The sequence below is a fragment of the Haematobia irritans genome, chromosome 2 (genome assembly GCF_050003625.1).
Source record: "Haematobia irritans isolate KBUSLIRL chromosome 2, ASM5000362v1, whole genome shotgun sequence".
Taxonomy (NCBI): Eukaryota; Metazoa; Arthropoda; class Insecta; order Diptera; family Muscidae; genus Haematobia; species Haematobia irritans.
In genome coordinates, this window is record NC_134398.1 from 40,470,640 (window position 1) to 40,488,836 (window position 18,197).

Below are 18,197 nucleotides of genomic sequence, written 5' to 3' on the forward strand. Positions count from 1 at the left end.
ACTTCTACGAAAGACTGTCATCCACAATCGAATTACTTGGGTTGTGGTATCTTAAAAGTTTTTAACATCGTTTTCTAAATTGTGAGTTAGTCCATACGTGGTATATATTAGACAAAAAAGTTATGTATAGGTAAGTCTACAAATAATTACGAATCGACATGGACTTTTGCACGGTACGTACACTGAAAAAAATATTGTCGTGAGGTCAAAGGTTTTATGCCCTTAAAATGCAAACGCAAATTTTGCTTAGCATAGAAGACGCATTTCTCTAATATAAAGATTTTTTCCTTGTCCAAAAGTCGATAAACTTTTTAATGAAGTCGTATTGTCCTTAAAATTAAGTGATTTGACTTAAAAATGGGTATTAACATGAAAGAAAACATTTTTGGGCTAAGGTCAACTTGACATTAATAATTCAGAAAAATTCTTTAAAATTAATGAAATTGTCTTTAAATTTGTTGTCTTTTTGCATCTTGACTGCAAAGCAAAAAATCGTTCAATTATAGGACATGTTTTTCAAAACTTTATTTTAAAGACGTTTTTTAATTGAAACATGGCATATTTTCCACTGGAAGTCGATTCTGAATTTGGAAAATAAAATTGTCGTTAATACGTTTTTAAAGGACTTTGATAGCGTATGAAGAAAAAAAAACTGAAAAAACTAAAAATTAAAATTTGCTTCCTAGAAGCAAGTTACAGTAAAGATAAAATCTTTGGAACCGGACATGCTTTCTTTCAGCGTAGAGAGCCAGAATTGAAATATGGGGGACGCTCATATCGGGGCTATATAGAATTATGAACTTGATATGGACCAATTTTTGTGTGATTGGGGATCGATTTATTTGAGGGCTATATATATATAACTATAGACCGATATGGACTTAGTTAGGCATGGTTGTTAACGGCCATATACTAGCACAATGTACCAAATTTTAACTGACTCCGAAGAAAATTTGCTCCTCCAAGAGGCTCCAAAACCAAATCTCGGGATCGGTTTATATGGGGGCTATATATAATTATGGACTGATATGAACCAATTCCTGCATGGTTGTTTGATACCATATATTAGCATCACGTACCAAATTTCAACCGAATCGGATGAATTTTGCTCTTCCTAGGGGCTCCGGAGGTTAAATCTGGGGATCGGTTTATATGGGGCCTATTATATGGGACCGATTTCGACCAATTTTTGCATGAGTGTTTGAGGCCATATATTAACACCACGTACAAATTTCAACTGAATCAAATGAATTTTGGTCTTCCAAGAGGCTCCGGAGGTCTAATCTGGTGATCGGTTTATACGGGGACTATGTATAGTTATAGGCCGACGTGGACCAAATTTTGCATGGTTGTTAGGGACCATATACTAACACCCTGTACCAAATGTCAGCCGGATCGGATGAAATTTGCTTCTCTTAGAGCAATCGCAAGCCAAATTTGGGGGTCCGTTTATATGGGGGCTATACGTAAAAGTGGACCGATATGGCCCATGTGCAATACCATCCGACCTACATCAATAACAACTACTTGTGCCAAGCTTCAAGTCGATAGCTTGTTTCGTTCGGTTAAAGGTTAAAGTGACAGCCCGATTAAGATTCAGGCTCACTTAGACTATTCAGTCCATTGTTAGCGTGATTTCAACAGACGGACGGACGGATATGCTCAGATCGACTCAGAATTTCACCACGACCCAGAATATATATACTTTATGGGGTCTTAAAGCAATATTTCGATGTGTTACAAACGGAATGACAAAGTTAATATACCCCCATCCTATGGTGGAGGGTATAAAAATTGACAAAATTCTCTAAAGAAATAAAATTTTAACAAAATTTTCTATAGAAATAAAATTTTGACAAAATTTTCTATAAGAAACAAATTGTGACAAAATTTTTCTATTTATTCTGATAATTGGTTGATACACCCTCAAAAAAAATCGCTTCTTTAACATATGTTCCAAACATATTTTGCAGGAAGCACATATATTATTGGATACTGCCGAAACATTAATATGTTTGTTTTATGTGAACATATTATATGTTTGGAAGCATTTTGAGCCCAAAAATATTATATGCTTGGAAGAATTTTTCCCAAAGACGATTGTGCTTATTCCCTAACATACTCGTTATTTTCACTTCCACGAAATATATTTGTTCTTGGCACCTTTTTCTGTAATACAAATAATGTTAAAGAAATTATTCACTTTTATAATTTTTTTAAATTTTACCTTTCGCCTGCACGGAGAATCGAACCGAGGACCATACAGTTTGTAAGCCAACACACTATCCACTGGGCTACGAAGCTGTTATGGTCACCAGTAGATAATTATCGTTATAAGTTACATTTATATAGCATAGTTTGCAGCGCCCACGAGCCCATGCAAACATAACATTATTTAACAGAAACATACATTTGTTTGCCACGTGGAGCAGTGGTTAGCATGTCTGCCTTGCATGCAAAGGGTCGTGGGTTCAATCCCTGCTCCGACCGAACACTTTTTTTTTTAATTTACACATTTATATTTACACTATATTAAAGTTTTATAATAAAACTTTGAAATGTGGGTTATTAAAGATTTATAGTCAGTAACAGTGCTTGATATAAACGAAATTGACTGATTTTTGGATAAAATATTATTTTTTTATTGCAAAAATAACAAAATAAACAAAACACATGTCCACACATACATAAAATGCTGCTCTCAAGGCGAAAACATATGTTGTTTGTTTTTCAAATGACTATTCTCTTTGTTCCGAATGTCTATTCTCTTTATTCAAATTAAATAATATTTAGACTTAAGCATATCAATTTTTTGGCCTTATCATAAAACAGTTTTCCGAAGCAACATACAAGCGGTTTCACAGAAATTGTTCTCTTTTGACTCTTTCGCTGTGTTATGTTGATATCTTTCGTCAACTCTCCCGGTTTCCATCTCTATTTCTTTCTCTATACTCTCTCCGTCGCTTTGAATAAAATATCACAACATATGTATGTTTAGACGAAATTTGTAGATTTATATATGTTTGCATTCACACATATGATTTTTATGAAACATTCATACCCCAAACATAATATATTCTAACATATTAACATAGATGTCCCAAACATTTAGTGTTAGTTTAGGAACATTACATGTTTGCACTTAAATATATTGTGTTTTAAAATTGTGCCCGAAACACATTTTGTTTATATCGGAACATATGAAAAACATATTTTTCTAAGAGTGTAGTTTTACTGCAAGTAGAGGATGCTGATGAGGAATGTGGTAATTCCGAAACGTGCGTCCATCCAACCATCTTGCAGTCTGTAGGGCTTTGTCCAAATAAATTTGACAAGCATACTTTTACTCTGTTGGTTAAGCTACACTTGTAGTTTAGTCAATGCATGGTTTTAAAGGGTGATACGGTCAAAATTTGGTCAATATAAACTTGATGTTTGTGTAGAATGTTGCTCCTATTTTGATTTTGGAATTCACTCTTCAGTTCTCAAAATGCCATCCAAGCAAGAAGAGCAACGTATCAAAATTTTGCTCGCGCATCGGGAAAATCCGAGCTACTCGCACGCAAAGCTGGCAAAATCGCTAAAAGTTGTCAAATCAACCGTTACAAATGTAATTAAAGTGTTTGGGGAACGTTTGTCGACAGCCAGGAAGTCTGGATCGGGGGGAAATCGAAAACCGGAAGCCGCTGAGACGACAAAGAGAGTTGCCGGTAGTTTCAAGCGAAACCCTAACCTCTCTCTCCGAGATGCCGCAAATAAGCTGGGTGTATCGTCTACAACCGTGCATCGAGCCAAAAAACGAGCCGGACTATCGACTTACAAGAAGGTAGTGACTCCAAATCGCGATGATAAACAAAATACGAAGGCCAAAGCGCGATCCCGGAGGCTGTACACGACGATGCTGACGAAGTTTGACTGCGTGGTAATGGACGACGAAACCTACGTCAAAGCCGACTACAAGCAGCTTCCGGGACAGGAGTTTTATACGGCAAAAGGAAGGGGAAAGGTAGCCGATATTTTCAAGCACATAAAACTGTCAAAGTTCGCAAAGAAATATCTGGTTTGGCAAGCCATCTGTACCTGTGGCTTGAAAAGCAGCATTTTCATAGCTTCCGGGACTGTCAACCAAGAAATTTACGTGAAAGAGTGTTTGAATAAACGTCTGCTGCTTTCCTGAAGAAATACGGTTGTTCCGTACTGTTTTGGCCGGATTTGGCATCTTGCCATTACGGTAAAAGGCCATGGAGTGGTACACCGCCAACAACGTGCAGGTGGTTCCCAAGGACAAGAACCCTCCCAACACGCCAGAGCTCCGCCCAATTGAGAAATACTGGGCTATTGTCAAGCGGAACCTAAAGAAGACCAAAAAAACTGCTAAGGACGAGCAGCAGTTCAAGGCAAACTGGCTTTCTGCGGCGAAGAAGGTGGACAAGGTGGCTGTACAAAATCTGATGGAAGGTGTCAAGCGTGAGGCCCGGAAATTCGGATTTGGAAAAGCGAAGGCCTAACTGAATATTTTCCTGAATTTTATACTAAGTGAACTTGAAAAAGAAATTTAATTTGATTTTTTAAATAAACGATTTCACCGATTTACACGCGTTTTCCCTTGACCAAATTTTGACCGTTTGGGTTTAGTGAATTACCCAAATTTATTCTGAAAATTGGTTGATAGTTTTGCTGCAAGTAGAGGATGCTGATGAGGAATGTGGCAATTCCGAAACAGCTGTACATCCAACCATCTTGCAGTCTGTAGGGCTTTGCCCAAATAAATTTGACGAGCATACTTTTCCTCTGTTGGTTAAGCTACACTTGTAGTTTAGTCAATGCATGGTTTTAAGCTGAGATCAAAAACAACAATAATAGAAATACAATTTTGACAACTTTTTCTATAGAAAAATAAAATTTGACTAAATTTTTTATAGAAATAAAATTTTGACAAAATTCTCTATAGAAATAAAATTTTGACAAAATTCTCTATAGAAATAAAATGTTGACAAAATTTTGTAAAATAAAATGTTGAGAAAATTATCTAGAAATGAAATTTTGACAAACTTTTCTATAGAAATAAAATTTTGACAACATTTTTTATAGAAATGAGATTTTTAACAAAATTTTCTATATGTTAGAAAAGCAATTCTGACAAAATTTTCAATAGAAATAACATTTTGACAAATTTATCTATTTTATTTATTTGACAATATTTTCTATAGAAATAAAATTTTGGCAAAATTTTCTATAAAAAAATGACAAAATTTTCTATAGAAATAAAATTTTGACAAAATTATAAAATTCTGACAAAATTTTCTATAGAAATAAAGTTTTGACAAAATTTTTTATAGAAATAAAATTTTGATAAAATTTTCTATAGAAATAAAATTTTGAGAAAATTTTCTGTAGAAATAAAATATGGATAAAATTTTCTAAAGGAATAAAATTTTGACAAAATTAAAATAAAATTTTTAACAAAAAATTGATGAAAAACTTCAATTTGTTTTAGCTTGCGGTAAGCAAAAATGTAATTCATAGGCATCTATTTACACCCCTGACATTTGCTCAATAGTAGAGAACGGATCTCTATCTTAAATCTAAATCGTCTTTGCTATTTTTTTCACTAAAAATGAGGTATATCTGATATATCTTTATCTGAACACAATAAAGTTGTAAAAACAAAAAAAAACATTTATCCAGCTCTGTGAATGTGTAACACATTTTGGGGACATTTTATAAATGTTCTAGAATCTAAATGTTCTAAAATGAGATTTTTAGTATGGTTTGAATGGAGAGGTATAATAGATCTTTACCTTAACACACTTAAGTTCTACGGAAACTTGTGGCATCTCTATGAATGTGTAACACATTTTGGGGACATTTACTTTTTTAAATGTCCCCAATTTAAATTTGACTAATGCTATTATTACATATTTTTCCCAAAATACCAAGGTACAAGAAAGTACAATATATGTACATATCACTATGTTATGGTTAAAAAATATTTATTTTTTTATTTTATTTAAAAACAAAAAAATGGATAATTTCCAACATCTGTTCATCTAGTTCACATTATCAACAACAGGAACCGCATACATGGGTTCCATCAACCATGTTGTCATCGTTGTTTTTGTCATCTTCAGCATCCTTCAAACTTAGCTAAATCCAAAATAAGACTAAAATGTAATGCAGCGGAAGCAAACTGAAAGGACTCTATGCGCTTGATAACTTATGCACCTCTTGGCTGTACTCTTTCTCTATTACATCCTTTAATTTGCATACACTAACCATCGCGAGTACTAAGCAGAGCACTAGTTTGCAAAGCATATCAACAATTTCGTTGGTTCATAAATTCATTTTGGTTATAGTTGTTTTGGGGTTGTTTGGTTTTTTTTTCGTTTGTTTAAAGTAGCATTTCGTAATTCATATTTCAACTATAATCCATTTAGTATGAATTCATCAACTACAAACAAATATAAAACTAGTTTGGACCAGGAGTTGCCAACCTTTTTGAAGTTGGTGGAGATACGATCGATCTTCTTCTTTCGATTATTTAGTGCTTAGTTTGGAGTTACATGGTGGCAACTCTATAATCCTTCGTGTCTTGAGCTAACATCACATAGTTTTCATATTCCATACTAGTCTCTCCGACAGATGGCGTGCGATTAACAACAGCGCTATCTATGTAAACAATTAACAAAAGCGACGATCATGGTCTCGTAAACGCCCATTCTAGATTTCATAAGCAGAGTTCCCGTTTTCATTAATTTTCTCAAAATCTTTGGTAGTCGTTTTTGTAGCAACGAAAGCAAAGAAAGTGGGATACAAACCTGGAACCCCAATATTTTATTTATTTTTCTGAGCATTCCGTCATCATCATTTTTCTGTATTCTGCAAGAAACGTGAATATTGTTCACGGTCCTCAAAGTATGCTATAGCACACTTTGGGGACAAGTAAAAAAAAATTCTTGTCTTTGTCTTTAAAAGCATTTCCCCTATATTAGCAGTATATTTGGGACTAAACCTCGATAATTTCTATAAAAAAAAGTCCTCTATTCAACAAAAATGTCATAGGCATTTTATCACTTACAAAACCGATAAAGAAATTCGCTGTTCAACAAATATGTCGTATTAGATTTGTAAATTTAATATCGATAAAAAATCATTAATTTGATAAACATATCATAAGCGATTTATCAATATTAAGTTGATAAAAATGGCACTATTTGAAAAAATGTCATAAATTATTTGTCATTTTTTCCTGACCTTAAATCGATACAAAAAATCCTGCTTTTGATAAAAATGTCGTAAGCTATTTATCATTGTTTTTTGTTTCTTAATTGTAATTTCGATAAAAAAAATCATCGTTAGCTTATCAGTATTCACTATAAAAATATGTGGTTGAAATAAAAGACACTTTTGGACAAAAAGAAAAGTTTTATTTTTTTATATATAAAAATAATTTTTCAACCACAAATTTAGTTTTCGATTTTAAAAACTTATTAAAAATCTTTGGGATACTTAAGAAGAAAAAATTCTTGGTCTATTCAAGGCTTTCTGAAATTTATTTTATAATGAAAAAGGCTTGTAGCCATGATTCACTATATCCTATTAAAGGTATTTAAAACATTTTTGAAGATTTTCTAAAAACAACTACTTAGATTTGAATGTTTTTGAGACATGTCTAATAGATTTTATATTAGATTAGATTCGATTAAAACAAAAAAAAATCAAAATGTTAAGACTTGTCCCCAACATCGTCGACAAAAACTCCACAAGCTTGTCCTCAAAGTTTACTACTACCAGCTTTAAAGCTTGTCCCCAAAGTTTGCAATAGAAAAACTCTTGGCTCTAATTAGATTAGGTTCAATTAAAACAAACAATAATAATTCAAGTAGATTTTAGGGCTTGCCCCCAACATCATCGATAAAAACTCTAACAGCTTGTCCTCGAAGTTTACTACAACCAGTTTTAAGGAATGTCTCCAAAGTTTGCAATAAAAACTCATTCAGGTCAAAATGAATTTTTTATACCTCCACCATAGGATGGCGGGTCTACCAACTTTATTATTCCCTTTGTAAATCATCGAAATATTTGCCAAGTTACCACTTGTGTCAAAAATAATCTACCCAAATTTTAAGGAAAATTTACCAAAAAATCTACCAAATTTAAAAAATTTAAAAAATTTTATTTTGAAGGTTATACAAAAATGTTTTAATTATTTTATTTCTATAGATTTTTTTTTCAAATTGTATTTCTATAGAAAATTTTGCCAAAATCTTATTTTAATAGAAAATTTCGTCAAAATTGTATTTCTATAGGACATTTGGTCAAAATTTTATTTCCAAAGAAAATTTTGTCAAAATTTTATTTCCATAGAAAATTTGGTCAAACTTTAATTTCTATAGAAAATTTTATCAAAATTTTATTTCTATAGAAAATTTTGCCAAATATTTATTTATATAGAAAATTTTGTCCAATGTTTATTTCTATAGAAAATTTTGTGAACATTTTATTTGCAAAATTTTGTCAAAATTTTATTTGTATACACAATTTTGTCCACTTTATTACTATAGAAAATTTTGTCAAAATTTTATTTCTATAGAAATTAATTCTAAAGAATTTAATTTCTATAGAAAATTTTGTCCTAAGTTTATTTCAATAGAAAATTTTGTCAACATTTCATTTCTACAGAAAATTTTTTCAAAATTGTACTTCCATAGAAAATTTCGTCAATAGAAAATTTGACAAATATGAAAAATTTTATTTTGAAGGTTATACTATAATTTTTTAATAATTTTATTTCTATAGTTTTTTTTCAAATTATATTTATATAGAAAATTTTGCCAAAATCTAATTTTAATAGAAAATTTCGTCAAACTTTTATTTCTATAGACAATTTTATCAAAATTTTATTTCTATAGAAAATTTTGTCAAAATTTTATTTCTATAGAAAATTTTGGCAAAATTTTATTTCTATAGAAAATTTTGCCAAAATTTTATTTCTACAGAAAATTTTTTCAACATTTTATTTCTATAGAACATTTTGTCAACATTTTATTTCTATAGAAAATTTTTCAAAATTTTATTTCCATAGAAAATCTTTTTAAAATTGTATTTCTGTAGAAACTTTTGTTAAAATATTTTTTCTATAGAAAATTTTGTCCAAAATTTATTTCTATAGAAAATTTTGTCAACATTTTATATCTATAAAAAATTTTTTCGAAATTTTATTTCTATAGAAAATTTTGTCAAAATTTTATTTTTTTCATTCGTTTTGTTTTGTTATTGTTGGTTTTTGTTCTTTAATCATTGTTGTTGTTTTTTTGATTTCAGCTTAAAACCATACATTGACTAAACTACAAGTGTAGCTTAACCAATAGAGGAAAAGAATGTTTGTCAAATTTATTTGGGCAAAGCCCTATAGACTGCAAGATGGTTGGATGGACGCACGTTTCGGAATTACCACATTCCTCATCAGCATCCTCTAATTGCAGCAAAACTATCAACCAATTATCAGAATATATTCAGGCAGTTCAAAACCCAACAATAAACCACACTTGAACCCTCCGAAAAAAGGTTTTATATTGACAGCCGGCTATTGCCGAAATAAATTCGTACAAACATCTCTCTGTTTTTATTTCTATAGAAAATTTTGTCAAAATTTTTTTCTATAGAAAATTTTGTCAAAATTTTATTTCTGTAGAAAATCTTTTTTTAAATTGTATTTCTGTAGAAACTTTTGTCAAAATATTTTTTCTATAGAAAATTTTGTCCAAAATTTCTTTCTATAGAAAAATTAGTCAACATTTTATTTCTATAGAAAATTTTGTTAAAATTGTATTTCCATAGAAAATTTGTTCAAAATTTTATTTCTATAGACAATTTTGTCAAAATTTTATTTCTATAGAAAATTTTGTCAAAATTTTATTTCTATAGAAAATTTAGTCAAAATTTTATTTCTGTAGAAAAAAAATTGTCAATAGAAAATATAGAACAACTAGCGAAACCCGGCCCGCTTCGCTGCGCCTTCCGAAGCCTATTTGTGGGAACATTTTGCGTTAACTTAGTCAACCATATCCTTTGTGCTGAAAACAAATTCGAAAAGATTTGAATTCTTTCAAACCTATCGGACTACTTGCTTTTTCGTTTATAGGTACAAATACGGCGGATATTCATATGTAAAACGGTTCGTCTTAAAAAATGTCGAGGAGAGGGCGTACCCTTTCCTCCAAATTTTTAAATAAAGTTCTGTATTCAAGTAGATGGACAATCTTCTATATTTCTTGTGAATTTTAAGTGTGGTTTGTCAAGGAAAGGTATCCTTCTCCTCAATATATCTGAAAATTAAGCACTATATTATAATAACATACAAAGAATTAATGTTTCCCATCCAATAAATCGGAAAAAGCAAAAGTAGTAAAAAATTTTACCACATTAACATTTACTAAAATGTTGGAAAATGATGCACCCTCTACGTTGGCTGCCAATTTCATGTAAATTTAAGTTTAAGTTTAAGTATCACGTACCCTTTATTAATTTCACAACTACTCAATGGTCCCTATAAATTCTATCGAAGTAAATCGACAAAGTTTATTTCAATTTTCCCCTTCCCCAACCATATATCAAAAAATCATATACTAATTTAAAAATTATGTATAAATTTAATCACCTCCTGCCACGTTCCCTCTAAATTTAAAGTAGATCGGAGATGGTTAAATTTTGCTCTATTGTTTTATACATACAATACAATATCGATACAATATCGACAAACACCGTAGTGAATATCACCCCTAACCTTCCCTGAAAGTTCTTAAAACTTTCCTTCAAGTGTGGAGCAAGGAAGATTGCCTCTTCATTCATAACCTTCCCCCACTGCCTTTGTAAATTTCAAGAAAACTTAAGAATTTTATTTTTGCAATTTGCATTTGTAAACATCCCAGAAAATGTCAAGCAAACTATAAGCCTAAAGGTGCGGCCTCTTTTCCGTCCAAATATCACAAAATCAGGTATCAACTATTAGTATCGAAACCTCTCCCCAGTCCTCTGTAAATTTCAAGTAACTCGGTAAAGTTTAATTGTTTCTCTGTATGTACTTAAGAGAAGCGGATGTCTCCCTATGACCTTTTATTTTTATTAAAAAATCAGGAACCTGATATAAATTTCATAACCCATTTTTTCCGTAAAATTTCAGTCGGGGGAGTTTAGTTTTGTTTTCACTGTACCTTAAAAAAAGTCGGGCAAATGGGTGGTCCCCCTCCTCGACCAAATATCGAAAAATAATGTAGCGGATTTTTGTCTAGATGCCAACCGCAACATTCAATGAAAATTTCAAGCAAGTCGCATAATTTTTTTCCAAGTTTTAAAAAGTAGGACAAGGGGGAGGTCCCCTCCCCGTCCATATATGAAATCATCAAGTACTCCATATTAATTCCATAACCTCACAGCATGTTCTCTGTAAATCTCAGATAATTTAGAGAATTTTAGTGTTTTCACTGTACTTTGAAAAAAGTCGAACAAAGGGGAGGCCCCCCTCCCCCTCCGCCACCAAATATCGAAATATAAAGTAGCGGATCTTTGTCTAGATGCCAACCCTAACCTTCAATGAAAATTTCAAGCAAATCGGTCAACTTTGGTCCAATTTTCAAAAAGTCCGCCAAAGGGGAGGTCCCCCTCCGCGACCAGGGGTCAAAAAATGAGGTACCCTATTTTCACCACATGGACGCCCCCTACGATCTCTGAAAGTTTCAAGTTAATCGGTTCAGCCGTTTCGGAGCCAACTCGGAACATACAAACAAATAAACAAACATAGATTGAATTTTATATAAAGGGTGATTCTTTTGAGGTTAGGATTTTCATGCATTAGTATTTGACAGATCACGTGGGATTTCAGACATGGTGTCAAAGAGAAAGATGCTCAGTATGCTTTGACATTTCATCATGAATAGACTTACGATCTGCCACAACGTCGAATTTTCAGTGAATGGGCCCTAGAAAAGTTGGCAGAAAATCCGCTTTTTTATCGACAAATTTTGTTCAGTGATGAGGCTCATTTCTGGTTGAATGGCTACGTAAATAAGCAAAATTGCCGCATTTGGAGTGAAGAGCAACCAGAAGCCGTTCAAGAACTGCCCATGCATCGCGAAAAATGCACTGTTTGGTGTGGTTTGTACGCTGGTGGAATCATTGGACCGTATTTTTTCAAAGATGCTGTTGGACGCAACGTTACGGTGAATGGCGATCGCTATCGTTCGATGCTAACAAACTTTTTGTTGCCAAAAATGGAAGAACTGAACTTGGTTGACATGTGGTTTCAACAAGATGGCGCTACATGCCACACAGCTCGCGATTCTATGGCCATTTTGAGGGAAAACTTCGGAGAACAATTCATCTCAAGAAATGGACCGGTAAGTTGGCCACCAAGATCATGCGATTTGACGCCTTTAGACTATTTTTTGTGGGGCTACGTCAAGTCTAAAGTCTACAGAAATAAGCCAGCAACTATTCCAGCTTTGGAAGACAACATTTCCGAAGAAATTCGGGCTATTCCGGCCGAAATGCTCGAAAAAGTTGCCCAAAATTGGACTTTCCGAATGGACCACCTAAGACGCAGCCGCGGTCAACATTTAAATGAAATTATCTTCAAAAAGTAAATGTCATGGACCAATCTAACGTTTCAAATAAAGAACCGATGAGATTTTGCAAATTTTATGCGTTTTTTTTAAAAAAAAGTTATCAAGCTCTTAACAAATCACCCTTTATATAGATTAGTCAAAATTTCAAAATTGTCAATATTTTAGTTTGATACAAAATATAATTCTATAGAAAATTTAGTCAAAATTTTATTTCTATAGAAAATTTTATAATTTTTTTTATAGAAAATTTTATCAAAATTTATTTCTATAAAAACTTTTATTTCAATAGAAAATTTTGCCAAAAATTTTATTTCTATAGAAAATTTTGTCAAAATTTTATTTCTATAGAAAACTTTGTCAAAATGTTATTTCTGTAGAAAATTTTCTCAAAATTTTATTTCTATAGAAAACTTTCTCAACATTTTGTTTCTATAGAAAATTTTCTCAAAATTTTATTTCTATAGAAAATTTTCTCAAAATTTTATTTCTATAGAAAATTTTCTCAAAATTTTATTTCTATTGAAAATTTTCTCAAAAAAAAGGTCGAAGAAAATCAAAGAAAACAATAAAATTTTATTTCTATAGAAAATTTGGTCAAAATTTTATTATGGTCTTCCCTGGAAATTACACACAAAAAAATAGCTCGACATGTAACATTCTAACTATCTCGGTATGTTAATAAAAATTCTAATTCAAATGAAATGAAACGACACTCTAGCCAAAATGAGAAAGATTTGTGCGTAAATGCAAATGGTATGAAAAAAATTTGAAATTCTGGTCCCTAAGACACTTTGAACCCTCGCAAATGCTTGAGGACTTCATTATCATATATGTGATATATAAACACACTTGCATAAAAATAAAAAACAAAAAAAAAAATATCAAACCACATAAAGGAAATTATATGCAAGGATTTTTTAATTAAATTTACTAGGTCATCCACTCTATGCACTGAACAAGAAAAAAGGTCCTTTGACATGGTTATCACATATGACACAAACTCGCCGAAAAGTTTATGCCACATTAAAGATAAATTGAAATTGAAAATTTTCTGAGAAGCGATAAATGCTCTCAATTGAGAAGAACAATTTCCATTAATTCTCAAAAAAATTGTTGCGATTACTTTCCGCTCCTCCTCCTCCTCCTCCTCCTCTCTCGTTCAGAAAAAAGAGCTAAACCTTAAACCACTGAAAATCGGTTTGCTAGCAATAAGCAATTCTCCATGCGTTTCTTGCCCACATTCCATTGGCTAGTTTAGCTACTTTGTTCATGATCTCTATTGACCATCCTATCCACGATGCCATTGCATAACTTCAATCGCATTTTATTGGCAAACAATCCATGGAATGAATGAAATCATTCAATTCTTTTGCTTTTTCAACTCTCACCACTTTTGATGGTCGAGAAAATCAATTGGGAAAATTTCAAGGATTTAACGGCAACATCAAAGGATATTTGTTCGTTTTTGCTTCTTTCCACAATGATTTTGTGTTTTTTTAGCATTGGCAGTTTTTGGAAAACAGTCAATGATGCAACATCATCATTTGCCAAGTTAGTATAGTTCATTATGCTTCAAACAAAAGAGAAACTGAAAATTTTTAGAATAACCTAATCTCGAAGGTGTGTTTGGTGAAGAATCCAAAAAAAAAAACAACTATGTAAATATTTGGAATGCCATGAGAAGAAAGTTAAATCCAAGGTAATAACTGTGGTAACCCCATTAACTGGATATTAATCCCTTCAACTTCAAATGCCGGACAAAAAGAAAATTCCTACAAATCACTGAGCAACGTCTTCATGGGCTATATACAATGATGATCCCATATAAGGTAACTGATATGTATTACAACCACGGTTTCCCCAGTTGGTAGAATTCTACCAAAAATGGTAAATCTTTTACTGTTTGGTAGATTGGTAGAATTGTATATGTTTTGCAAAATATTCCTCTCCAATGAAAAAGGAACTTCACATATTTTCTATAGAAATAAAATTTTGACAAAATTTTCTATCGAAATAAAATTGTGACAAACATTTCAATAGATATAACATTTTCTATAGAAATAAAATTTTGACAAAATTTTCTATAGAAATAAAATTTTGAAAAAATTTTCTATAGAAATAAAATTTTGACAAAATTTTCTATAGAAATAAAATTTTGACAAAATTTTCTACAGAAATAAAATTATAACAAACATTTCTATAGAAATAAAATGTTGACAAAATTTTCTATAAAAATGAAATTTTGACGAACCTTTATATAGAAATAAAATTTTGACAAAATTTTCTATAGAAATAAAATTTTCATATTTTACAATTATTAATCGAGCTTTGTTTCTACAGTCAACAACAACAACATGTGACAACTTACAGAAACTGGTTTCAAGGAGACAACAACAATTCTAACGCGTATATTAGTAGTGTTTTTCCTAGTTTTTCGACGGGCTCTTCGTTGCTTATTATATTTCATGTTAGCCTGTTACCGAAACAGGAAATTAACGTCCAAATGCATTATATCTAATTTTTCAATTATTAATCGAGCTTTATGGACAGATTTAGAATAAGGAACATGATTCTCAGCCAGATCTATACTAAAGGCTGTGGAAAGATTCATTCGCCCGAATCGAAACATGTACAGTCCAGGCGTGTATATATTTGTATCTGGCGTTTTCTTTTCAATGACTCTATTAATCATGTTCCTTATTCTAAATCTGTCCATAAAGCTCGATTAATAATTGTAAAATTAGATATAATGCACTTGGACGTTAATTGCCTGTTTCGGTAACAGGCTAACATGAAATATAAGAAATAAAATTTTTACAAAATTTTCTATAGAAATAAACTTTTGACAAAATTTTCTATAGAAATAAAATTTTGACAAAATTTTCTACAGAAATAAAATTTTCTACAGAAATGAAATTTAGACAAAATTTTCTATAGATATAAAATGTTGACCAAATTTTCTACAGAAATGAAATTTAGACAAAATTTTCTATAGAAATAGCTTCTTGACTAAATTTTCTATAGAAATAAAATTTTGATAAAATTTTCTATAGAAATAAAATTTTTACAAAATTTTTTATATAAATAAAATTTAGACAAAATTTTCTACAGAAATATATTTTTGACTAAATTTTCTATATAAATAAAAATTTTAACAAAATTTTCTATAGAAATACAGTGTTGACAATATTGCCCAAAGAAATAAACTTTTGACAAAATTTTCTATAAAAATAAAATGTTGACAAAATTTTCTATAATTTTTCTATAAATTTTGACAAAAATTTTCTATAGAAATAAACTTTCGACAAAGTCTTCTATCGATATTAAATTTTAGCAAAATGTTCTATAGAAATACACTTTTGACAAAAATTTCTATAGAAATAAAATTTTGACAAAATTTTCTATAGAAATAAAATTTTGACAAAATTTTCTATAGAAATAAAATTTTGAGAAAATTTTCTATAGAAATAAAATTTTGACAAAATTTTCTTTAGAAAAAAAGTTTGACAAAATTTTCTATAGAAATAAATTTTTGACAATATTTTCTATAGAAATAAAATTTATAGAAAAATTTCCATAGAAATAAAATTTGTCAAATAACATTTTGATAAAATTTGCTATGGAAATAAAATTTTGATAAAATTATCTATATCAACAAAATTTTTACAAAATTTTCTATGGAAATAACATTTTAACAAAAATTTTATACAAATAAAATTTTCACACAATTTTCTATAGAAATAAACTTTTGACAATATTTTCTATAGAAATAAAATTTATACAAAATTTTCCATAGAAATAAAGTTTTCACAAAATTTTGACAAAATTTTCTATAGAAATAAAATTTTGACAAAATATTGTATAGAATTCAAATTTTGTAAAAATTTTCTATAGATATATTTTCACACAATTTTCTATAGAAATAAATTTTAACAAAATTTAGACACAATTTTCTATATAAATAAAATTTAGACACAATTTTCTTGACAAAATTTGCTATGGAAATAAAATTTTGATAAAATTATCTATATCAATAAAATTTTGTATAGAATTAATATTTTGTCAAAACTTTTGGCAATATTTTCTATAGAAATAAAATTTATACAAAATTTTCCATAGAAACAAAATTTTGACAAAATTTGCTATGAAAATAAAATTTTGATAAAATTATCTATATCAACAAAATTTTCTATGAAAATAAAATTTTAACAAAATTTTCTATATAAATAAAATTTAGACAAAATTTTCTATAGAAATATATTTTTGACTAAGTTTTCTATAGAAATAATAATTTTGATAAAATTTTGTAAAATTTTCTATACAAACAAAATTTTGACTAAAATTTTATAGAAATGAAATTTTCACACAATTTTCTACAGAAATAAATTTTTGACAAAATTTTATATAGAAATAAAATGTTGACAATATTTTCTATAGAATAAAATTTTGCCACAATTTTGTATAGAAATAAAATGTTGACAAAATTTGCGATGGAAATAAAAGTTTGACAAAATTTTCTATAGAAATAAAATGTTGACAAAATTTTCTTTCGAAATAAAATTTTGACAAAATTTTGTATAGACTTAATATTTTGTCAACATTTTCTAAAGAAATAAAATTTTGACAATACTTTCTATACAAATAAAATGTCCACAAAATTTGCGATGGAAATAAAATTTTGAAAAAGTTTTCTATAGAAATAAAATTTTGACAAAATTTTCTATAGAAATAAAATTTTGACAAAATTTTCTATAGAAATATATTTTTGACTGAATTTGCTATAGAAATAAAATTTTAACAAAATTTTCTATAGAAATAAAATTTTAGCAGAATTTTCTATAGAAATAAAATTTTAACAAAATTTTCTCTAGAAAAAAAATTTTAAATAAAATTCTTTATTAAAGAATTTTATTTAAACTGAAAAAGATCGAACAAGAAACAAAATAAATCAAAAATAAAATTTTGACAAAATATTCAGTTGAAAAGAAGATATTCTATACACACAAAACTTTTGAGATTTTGTTTGTAAAAACAAAATTTTGACGAAATTGTCTATAAAGCCAATATCTTTAAAAATATTAATTTTTGTTTTAGGCCATACTATCAAATCGGAAGATCGGTTTATATGGGCGTGAAATCAATGACAATTAAAAATTGACATCGATATTTAGAAATGTTACAAATTGATTTTTATGGTGGGATCGATTCAACCTATTTTCTCGTCTAACCTTCTAGCAAACGTAGAAAAATCGCAATTAGTGCACCCCAATTACAGCCATTGATTGATTGAAGAACTCAATGGAATAAAATTTTCGTAAATATATGTTTAGTTACAAAAATATAAAGTGTTTGTAATATTTAGGTTTGGCCGGAGTCGGACTCGAGCAAAATTGTTACGACTCCAGCAAAATCTTCAGACTCCGACTCCAAAATTCCGATTCCGGCTTCATAGCCCTTGTTGTTAGCGTCCATACACTTACACAAAATACAAAATTTCAACCTCATCAGGTGATTTTTTTTTTCCTCCAAGAGGCCCTGGAGGTCAAATCTGGTGTTCGGTTTATATGGGGGCAT